Source organism: Equus caballus, unplaced genomic scaffold (genome assembly GCF_041296265.1).
Source record: "Equus caballus isolate H_3958 breed thoroughbred unplaced genomic scaffold, TB-T2T unassigned-0002214, whole genome shotgun sequence".
NCBI classification, from domain to species: domain Eukaryota; kingdom Metazoa; phylum Chordata; class Mammalia; order Perissodactyla; family Equidae; genus Equus; species Equus caballus.
The window spans coordinates 1-10,000 of NW_027222256.1; the positions used below are offsets into that span (position 1 = coordinate 1).

General features: G+C 58.0%; 1 long non-coding RNA gene across 1 annotated transcript in view; it reads right to left on the bottom strand.

Moving 5' to 3' along the window:
* Positions 1-9,746: 9,746 nt before the first annotated feature.
* LOC138922682 (uncharacterized) overlaps positions 9,747-10,000 on the bottom strand; it is a 1,829-nt gene continuing 1,575 nt past the window's right edge. The window contains exon 2 of the long non-coding RNA XR_011435804.1: positions 9,747-9,885. This is a non-coding gene — a long non-coding RNA (uncharacterized lncRNA). The remainder of the gene's footprint in view (positions 9,886-10,000) is intronic.

The window sequence follows — 10,000 nt, forward strand, 5'->3', positions numbered from 1 at the left end:
CACACGCCGCGGAAACAACCACCGAAAGTGGCAACCTACATAAGCCCTTGGTGTATCTTGCCTCCTAAGAGCGTCTGTATGTAGCTGGAGCCTTGGGTCGTTAAGGCTTCCACAGTGATCTGTGGTGGTGGTGGGGGGGGGCCTTGGGCCTTGGGGGTCTCCGCTGGACCTCCAGGAAGTCAGCTTTTGTGGAGTCCCGTGAGTCCTTCCAGGGAGGGAGGCATCCAACCCGAGGGTGGTCTGGAGGGCACCACTCCCGCCACTCCCGGGGGCTGGGGCGGGGGGCGGGGTGGGGGCTGCGGCCACGTTCCTGTTCATTCACACAGAATCCGGGGCATGAATGTTCTTAGCAGCTCTGTTCCACACAGACCCACACTGGAAACCACACAGATGTCCTGCAAGTCCCATCCCTTGCTCATGTCGCCGGGGCTCCGGAGGAGGGCCACTCTGTAAAAGCGGCCGCCAGATGGCGCCCAACAACCGGCGCGGAGGGGTCAGCGGGAGGGAACCGGGTCACCGGCCAGCGAGAGTGCACAGCCTGAGCCCACCGCCGGGTCAGGTCTCTCTCTGTCTACCTCTGTCTCTGTCTCTCTGTCTCTCTGTCTCTGACTCTGTCTCTCTCTCTCTTTCTCTCTGGGCCCGCTTGGGGCGGCCGGGAGGTCACCACGCGAGGCCCCAGGATGTCCACCTCGGAGCTCCCAGGCAGCACAGGGCAACCCTGGGCGCAGAAGGAGGTCTTGGAAAATCGGCGGGGGAGGGGGGTGGGGTGGGTGGGCTTGCCAGGAAGGGGACAGACTCCCCACGTGACTCCTGGGCCGGGGCCGGGGCTGCCGGCTGGCTGACGCGGACAGAGGGTGGAAAAGTCCCCGGAGATGCCACGGGGCAGGCCGGGGCTGCCGGCCCCCGATTCCCTGAGCGGCCCGAGCACTTCCCGGGTCCCGGGAGGACTTAGAAAATCAGGGCGGGGTGGGGGGGTGGGGGGTCGCTGTCAAACCGAAACCATGCACGTCATCAGAGAAGGACCGTGACGACGGAGGAATTGTCCGCAGTCTGTCAGGAATTGTGTGCAGCCTGTCACTTCCGGCCCAGAGGGTCCTTTCTAAGGCAGACGGACAGACAGAGCCCACAAGTCGTTAGAGGAAAGGACCGAGCCGCTTGGCCTGCTGAAAAGTTTACAAGACAAAACGGGTCTCCCTCCGCACGGGGCCACAGCAAAGCCCAAAGATGACACACGGGGGGAGCATGGGTGCAGATTCACGTGTGGTGGATAAGAATATGGATTTCAGCAGGGCTTCCCGTCCTCATCAACAAGCAGAAGCACCCAAATGGTGCGGGTTGGGGGCAGAGACCTCACAGCCATTCCCTCCACAAATCGAGTTCCCCGGGACATCCTCACAGCGCCGTGCTGTGAGTGTGTGTGGGTGTTTAAAATGGGGTAAATGTGGACGTGGAACTGCTCCGTGAAACCAAAATAACAACAGTCGTAGATCTTCTTTGGTCATTAGAAAATTCTTCCCCCCCCCCCCCCCCCCAGCGGTGCACGTATTTCCCTTCCAAAAAAGAAGAACGGGAAAGGAGATGTTAAAGGCAAGCAGAGAGAGGAAAACTGTTGCAAAACAAAAGCTGAGCTCCCGTCCGAGGGAGGCCTCCTCCGTTAGAGGCCTAGGAAATCATTCTGACAAAATGGAGGATCTCTGTCTTTGGTGTCGATTCCCTCAGAGGTCAAGAGAAACCTTTTCAATGTCTTTATCAGGAGGAGACTAGAAGTTAGAGAAAAGTATCCTTTCGAGAGCGAGAAAAACCAATTCTGATTTTGCATCAGCTTCCCTCCGATCTTGAAACTCATTGACTTGATTCCATTCTGTCGATGGAAATAATCCGGAACCAATCTATCCGTGAAAATCGGGGTGAGTTTATTCTGACCTAAGATGTAAGGACTGTGGCCCGGGGCCTTTCTTCCTGAAGGAAGAAAGGGCGCCCGGGAAGTGGGTGTACAGAGTGCTTCTAGACCCCCAGAGAGGACGTTTCACATAGGATCGAAAGGTCCCTTGGACGATAGTCGCGACACTGCTCTGTCAGCACAGCGATCGACAGACACCGCTGGGTGGCAGGTCTGTTGTCTGGGCCTGGGTGGTCACAGGTGAGCCGGATGGTCAAAGGTGAGCGCAACCATCCGTTCCTAGCCTAAGGAAAGATGCCTCTCCTTAAGGAAAGGCCCGAGCACGGGGAAGCTGCTCCTTTCCCTTAAGGGCATTGGTTCTTGCCGTAGGAAATGTTTAAAGCAGATCTACGATGCAATGCGTGCTCGACGGCCACGTCAGGCCCTTTTGGAAAAACACTGTCAGGCCGAATTAGGCCGACACCCAATGGCTTCCTCATAGACTCCAATAGATCCTATCGCTCGCCATTTCTATCTGTCCACTCGTTCCAATTTTAGGCCACTTGACCACGAACAGACCTTTTTCTCAGATTTTTTTCCCCGTGATCACCTTTTCACAGACAAAACGATCTTTACTTTTTAGGCCCTCTTGCCTGAAGGCAAGCCATCTCACTTTCCTTGAACACAAAGATGTTTCCCATATTCACTTTTAGTGGCTTTTTGTTTTGTTTTGTGTTGTTTTGTTTTGAGGACGATGAGCCCTGAGCTAAACTGCTGCCAATCCTCCTCTTTTTGCCGAGGAAGGCTGGCCCTGAGCTAACCTCCGTGCCCATCTTCCTCTATTTCATATGTGGGACGCCTACCACCACGTGGCTCGCCCAGCGGTGCCACGTCCCACCCCCGGGATCCGAACCGGCGAACCCCGGGCCGGCGAAGTGGAACAGGCCACACTTAACCAGCGCGCCACTGGGCCGGCCTAGTGGCTTTCATCGCATTCGTTAAGTAGAATTTTTAACCCTCACGAACCTTAATTTTGGTGAAAACTAAGAAGTCAGCAATTAGGAACTGTCCTTCCCATGAGCAGTCTGTCGCTTGGCCAATTTCTAAACACTTGGCCACTTTTAGAAACATGGGATTTCATAGGTTTATCTCTTCCTTCGCTTTATTTGATTTCATCTCACTTTAGTTTTTGGGTGAGGAAGATCGGCCCTCACAGAGCTGACGCCTGTTGCCAATCTTCCTCTTCTTTCTGCTTGAGGGAGAGCGGGCCCGAGGTAACACCTGCGCCCCACTTCCTTGATCTTGCGGACGGGATGCCACCACAGCCCGGAGTGAGGAGCGGTGGAGGTCCACGCCCGGGATCTGAACCCGAGGACCCCAGGCTGCCGAAGCTGAGTGCAGGAGCTTAACCACTATGCCGCCGTGCCGCCGTCCCTGTCAAAGCTTTTAATAAAGCACGAGACGTGTTCCTCGATAGACCCAAAGGTCTTTTCGTTTCCGTATCCTCACAACCCAAAGTAGATAAACTTCTATTTAGCCACTCACGTCTCAGGTTCTATCTTACTCGGAAATGATCTACATCGTCAAGGAAATTGTTTTTGTCTTAAGTTTGGCACCCGAGCTAACGACTGTTGCCAATCTTCCGTTTTTGTTTCCCCCCCCCCGCGATTTTTCTCCCCAAATCCCCCCCATGACATAGTTGTCTATCTTAGTTGAGGGCCGTTCTAGTTGTGGCATGTGGGACGCCGCCTCCACACGGCCCGACGAGCGGTGCCGTGTCCGTGCCTGGGATCTGAACGGGCAAAACCCTGGGCCGCCGAAGGGGAGCGTGTGAACTTAACCACTCGGCCACGGGGCTGCCCCGTCCGTGGACTTTTTTATCACCTGATTTCACCTCGCAAAACTTCAAAGCTTCAAGTTATCAGAGAGGTTTGGGAAGTTGTTTTTATTTATTTAATTAATTTATTTTTCGAGGAAGACGAGCCCCGAGCTGACACCTGCTGCCAATTCTCCTCTTTTTGCCCCGGGAGAGTGGTCCCGAGCTAACATCCGTGCCCATCCTCCTCCCGTTGATAGGCGGGACGCCAACCACAGCGTGGCTCACCAAGCGGCGCCACGTCCGCACCCCGGATCCGAACCGGCGAACCCCTGGCCGACAAAACGGAACGTGCGAACTTAACTGCTGTGCCGCCGGGCTGGCCCTTCGGGAAGTTCTTTTCAGGACACGGGCCATAAACTAGAATCACCGCTACAGGTTTATCGGAGCGACATCAGCGTTCGTGGTGGATTGAGTCGTCCCCTCTGTCTCTCCCCTCCAGGGACAACCAAAGGGACGTCTATCGACCCACCCACCAAGGATTCCCCCCCCCCCCGCATGGCACAGCAGGATGCCTGAGAGATCCACGCAGCCCTACAGCGGCAAGTCACATTCGCACAGTCAAAATTCAATGGCAGAGGGGGCTGGCCCCGTGGCCGAGTGGTTAAGTTCGCACGCTCCGCTGCAGGCGGCCCAGTGTTTCGTGGGTTCGAATCCTGGGCGCGGACATGGCACTGTTCATCAGACCACGCTGAGGCAGCGTCCCACATGCCACAACTAGAAGAAACCCACAACGAAGAATACACAACTATGTACCGGGGGGCTTTGGGGAGAAAAAGGAAAAAATAAAATCTTTAAAAAAAAATTCAATGGCAGAGACAAAACGTTAAGGTCAGCGAGAGGGAAGAGAATAACCGGCCCAGGAGCAACAGTGTGAAGAACATGGAGAAGACGGGTCCTAGACGCCGGGGTCCCCGGAGCAGCAATTTCATCAGAGGCCCGCGAACGTCCACGATCTCCACACCACGTTTATGGCCGACTGCGTGTGTGGGTCCTTTGGAATCGACCAGGCTACCGTCTGGGCCACTTTGGGACATCGTGTCTAGCTGCCCCGAGCGGTGGAGCTGTCGTTCGAGTGTAAGATGGGGCCCGTCCGGGGAGAGCATGGGGACGGGGAAAGGGAGGCCGCGGGAAGTCACAGAGTCTGAGGTGTTCGGGGGAGACCGACTCTTCTAAAGTGGAGGCGGTAGAAGGAGAGCAGCAGGATTTTTGGATTTTTGTTCTCTCTGTTAGGTATCTGGGTCCGGAGGAGAGTGGGGCGGGGGGGGATGGTTGTGGTGGTGGTGGTGGTGGTGGGTGTGAGGCTGAGGCAGGGCTGGTGTTTCCTTTCCGGGTCAGGTGAAAGAGCTCCTCCAGTGGAGGTTTTTGGACAAGGGGTCTGGTCTGGCAGGATGGGAGGTTGCGGGTCGAGCCACAGGGGAATCTGTCGTAGCTCAGACTCGGGCCTTTGAAGAAATAGACAGAGAGAGGAGTTTTGCTCTGTCTGTCACCGCAGCCGGCACCTCAGGAGCAACAACAGAAGGCTTCCCGAATGAGTGAAGGGGCAGGAGCCAGCGTGCCCCGTGCCTCTCTCAGCCCTGCGCCGGCAGGGAAGGAAGCAGGCAGGCAGGCAGGCAGGCAGGCCTCAGGGCTACTCCCGTCCTACTGCCCGGTGGTCCCTGTCCCGGCCCCGCCCCCACTCTCCCCCTGACCCTCACCGCTCCCCAGCCCTCTTGTCAGCCAGAGAGGCGATGGGGGGGGCGGGGCGGTCCCAGAACAAGTTTCCTCTCATCCACCATCATCTTGCCACCCTGACGACTTGGCCCGAGATCCTGCCTAGGCTGTAGCCGTGTGTGGTTTTCCTGTGGACAAGGGGGCCGGTTCACCATTTCGGAGGAAACCCCTAGCCTTCCACTGCCGAGTCGAGTCGGTGGGACTCGCCAGCCTGGGAGGGGGGAGGGGGGAGGGGAGGTCAGGCCCATTCATTCCGACGGGCCTGGTGTCAGGGCTTCATTCAAGTGCAGGAAGCTCTCTCCCATGGCCTCGGGCTCTTTTCCATTGAACGGCTTTCTTCAATTCCCCCACCCTTAGGCCGCAGTCCGCCAAGGGCCGGGAGGCAGGGAGGGAAGATGTTGGGGCAGGGTGGCTGTCTGAGAAACTCGCCTCGTCTGGGGCAGAAAGAGTGCCCCCCTCCTTTCTCTAACCCTACTAGACTGCTTGAGGATCACGGACGGTTTGGCTCATCGATGAGCCCTGCGTTATGGGCCCGGCAAGCAAACTCCTAACTGGCAACCCGCTGCTCTAGGCGTGTGTGGGTTTTTTGATCATTCACCTTCAAGTTCGCACGACATTGGTCCGTGTCCCCCGCCCCAGCTTCCCATGGGAAATCCTCCGTCTCTTTCCACAGACTCACTGGCGACTTCACACAGCGCCTGCCTCCTCCTCCTCCTCCTCCTCCTCCTCCTCCTCCTCCTCCTCCTCCTCCTCCTCTGAAGGGGCTGACCCCGTGGCCGAGCGGTTGAGTTTGCACGCTCCGCTTCAGCGGCCCGGGGCTTCAAAGGTTCGGATCCTGGGCTCGGACACGGTACCGCTCATCAAGCCACGCTGAGGTGGCGTCCCACACGGCAGAACCAGAGGGACCCTCAAAGAGAATATACAACTAGGTACTGGGGTGCTCTGGGGAGAAGAAGAAGAAGGAGGAGGAATAAAAAGAAAAGATAAGATTGGCAATGAGCTCGGGTGCCGGTCTTTAAAAAAAAAAAAAAAAAAAGAGGAAGAAAGATGGACAAACAGGAACGAATCCCACTGACGGCACCTCCAAATGGTGGGGGGTAGGGGTGTGGGGGGGGTGGGGAGTGGCATCATCGGGCCAATGGTGACTCTAAGTCGTGATCCCGCGGTTGTGTTATTTGATATTTTATCGAATCGATTTATTATTTTATTTTTGAGGAAGATGAGCCCTGAGCGAACATCTGCCGCCAATCCTCCTCTGTCGGCCGAGGAAGACTGGCCCTGAGCTGACATCCGTGCCCATCCCCCTCTACTTTCCAGGTGGGATGCCTGCCATAGAGTGTCTCGCCAAGCGGTGCTGGGTCCTGCGCCCGGGATCCGGACCGGCGAACCCGGGGCCGGCGGAGCGGAACGTGCGAACTTCACCGCTGCGCCACCGGGCCGGCCCCCGGAGTTGTTTTAAAAATCCAGTAAGGGGCTGGCCCCGTGGCCGAGTGGTTAAGTTCGCGCGCTCCGCTGCAGGCGGCCCAGTGTTTCGTCGGTTCGGATCCCGGGCGCGGACACGGCACTGCTCATCAAACCACGCTGAGGCGGCGTCCCACATGCCACCGCTAGAAGGACCCACAACGAAGAACACACAACTATGTACCGGGGGGCTTTGGGGAGAAAAAGGAAAGACAAAAAATAAAATCTTCAAAACTCCAATAAAACTTTGAGTGAAGACGACGAGGAGGATGCGAAACGTATCTCACGCCTCCGAGCCGAGCCGTCCGTTTAGGAAGGGGGACGAGGACCCTTTGTAAGCGATGTCCCTTTTTAAGCACCATTCTAAACCACAGAACAGAACTCCCTCTCCTCGACCCGGAGCGACCCGGAGCGAGGAGGTTCCTGGGTGTGTCAGAGAGGGCCACGTCCTCTGCAGCACGAACGAACCGCCAGGGTTCGGCCACGGGAAAGAATTTCTTCCTCTCCAGGTGGACTAAAAGTCGCCGACGGCAGCGGGCGTAGGTGCTATCCTTCCCGTCCAGGAAAGGCAGGGAGAACTTCAGCCGTGAAGAGAAGGAGGTCTTCCTCACTCCCCGTTTCGGGAGGGCCCCTTTGGCAGGGGAGTTTTGTCTCCTGATTTCAAGTCAGGAAGAAAAGGGAGAGAGAGAGAGAGTGTCCTTCTCGTGTCAGGTCGGTCTGAGGGGGACCTCCTCTGGTTTCCTCCCTTCCCAGGGAAGGCCGTTCGCTCCTTCTTCTAGAAAAAGCTCCCAAAGCACCACCGCCCAGGATGGTTGACCTACGCCCATCGTCCCTCCTTTCCCAATCATTTCTACCGCGACAGAGGGACAGAGGCCCCGGCCCCATCCCCATCCCCACCCCCACCCCCATCGCCTGCCTCCTTGATGGCCAAAGGAGCTGCCTCTGAGAATGGAACGGGGCTTGGAAACCTTCTAGAGGGGTGACTCTCACCTGCCTGCCTGCTGGGAAAAGCACCCACGCTGTCCATCGGACTGCTCTTTTGGGCAAACGTAGGCGTGCCACGTAGCGATCGACAGCTATGGCGGGGGGGCGGGGGCGGGGTGGCGTGGTGGTGCCCAGGATCCACGACACGTGACGGCTGCGGAGCACGACAGCCCTAAGACCTTGAGGGAGACGGGGTGGCGCGTGAATCCTTTCGGAACGAGAACGACAGGAAACGCTGACGGGGACGTGTTCTCGTCTCGAGAACACACCAACGCCTCGCACGGTGTCTGACCCGGGGTGCCTCTGACTTTTGTCATCAGAGAAGATCCTGTCGACCGCCCCTCACGCTTTGGGGAAAAGGGGAGAGGGACTCGGTAGCACGGGAGAAGCCATCCATCCGCCCTTCCTTTCCGTCTTCACGGCTCCTTCTCGTGGAAAACGAGGAAGCCGTCCGGAGGAACGGAACACTGACCCGGGCCAAAGCGTGGCCCAGCCTGAGCCTCCAAAACCTTCTGCTAAGTGAGAGGTGCCAGACATCCAAGGCGACCTACGTTGCGATTCCACACAGAGGAGAGAGCTAGAACGGTCCAACCCTAGAGGGCGACAGCAGATGGCGGCGGTGGTGGTGGTCGTGGTGAGGCAGATCCGGGAGTGGGGCCGTTTTTTCTTTCGGAGGGAGGGGATGGAAACGGAAACCTTCTGGAAATAGATAGCCGTGACGGATGCGCCACCTTGGGGAGGGAGACTCCCGAAGGCCACTGGCTTGTGCCCCGTGGAAAGGATGGATTCGGTGGGATGGGAATTCTACCTCCGTGTAGAGCGTGTGGTAAACCACGAGGTGGGTGGGTGGGTGGATGGCCTCCCTGCCTCGCCTCCACCTAGACGTCCACACACAGAGACCGACGAGGGAGGGAGGGAGGGAGAGAGACAAGGTGGACAGAGGCCAAGGCCGAGGCCGAGGCAGTGAGCGAGTAAGTGATCGACCCTGGCCATAGGGATTCCTCAGAGGGCGTCTCTTGGCTCCCCAAACGAAGAATGTGTGTGGAGATCGAGAAAGATCACCGACCTAGGAGAACCAGCAAGACTTCCTCACCCTCCAGAGAGCCGCTGGGCCCCTGCCGTCCCTGCCACCGCCACCCCTACCCCTCGCCTTTGGCAGCGACGCCAACGAAAGGCAGGCAGACGAGTGGGAGAGTCGTGTGGTGGTGTCCCCCAAGGAAGGTGGGTCCATGCCGACGAGCGGTCGTCGGCGTGTGGAAAAGCCAGAGGCGGGCTGACTAGAAGGAGGGCGTCCTGGGGGAAGGGGCCAGGGTGTGAGGGAGAGAGGCCTGTTTCTCTTCCCCTGTTGGTCCCAAGTCAGGGGCCCAAAGGAGGAAAGCTGTCCGTTCCTTTCCGACTCGGACGGTTCGGGCGGGACCGACCGATCCCCGCGGCGGCGCGGTCGGGGCTTTCTGGACCAGAACCCCTCTCTCCGTCGCCTTTCGACCACACACACGCTTTAGAGGCCAAGAGAAAATGGATCGGGTCTCTCTGTCTCTCTCCCTAGAAAACAAGGGCCGGGGGCCGAGCCCGTGGACGAGCGGTCAAGTACGCGCCCCCACCCCGACCCCCGGCTTCGACGGCCCAGGTTTTCACCGGTTCGGATCCTGGGCGCAGCCCCAGACCCAGCATCGCCCTTCAAGCCCACATAGCAGAAACCCGAAAGACCTACCACTGGAACCTACAACTATGGATGGACGGGACGGGACGGGACGGGGCGGGGCGGGGCGGGGCGGGGGTGGGGGGGGGCGGCTTTGGGGAGAAGGAAGAAAGAAAAAATAAAAGAAACACAAGGACGGTCATCGCGATAGTTCTTTCCACTTCCATCCATATGTTAACAGGACCCAAGTTTCCCGACCTCCATTTGGATGTATGTTAACTAAATGGAGAAGCTATTCAAAGGACTCCTCTAAAGAAGTCCACGTTCTTCTTTCTAAATGATAATGAAAATCATTGTCACCACCGCTCTTCCGACCCTCCATGTCCAGACGGCCTCCCGCCCCTCCCCCATCCCCAACTCCCGCCCCGCCCCGCCCCGCGCCGACCCC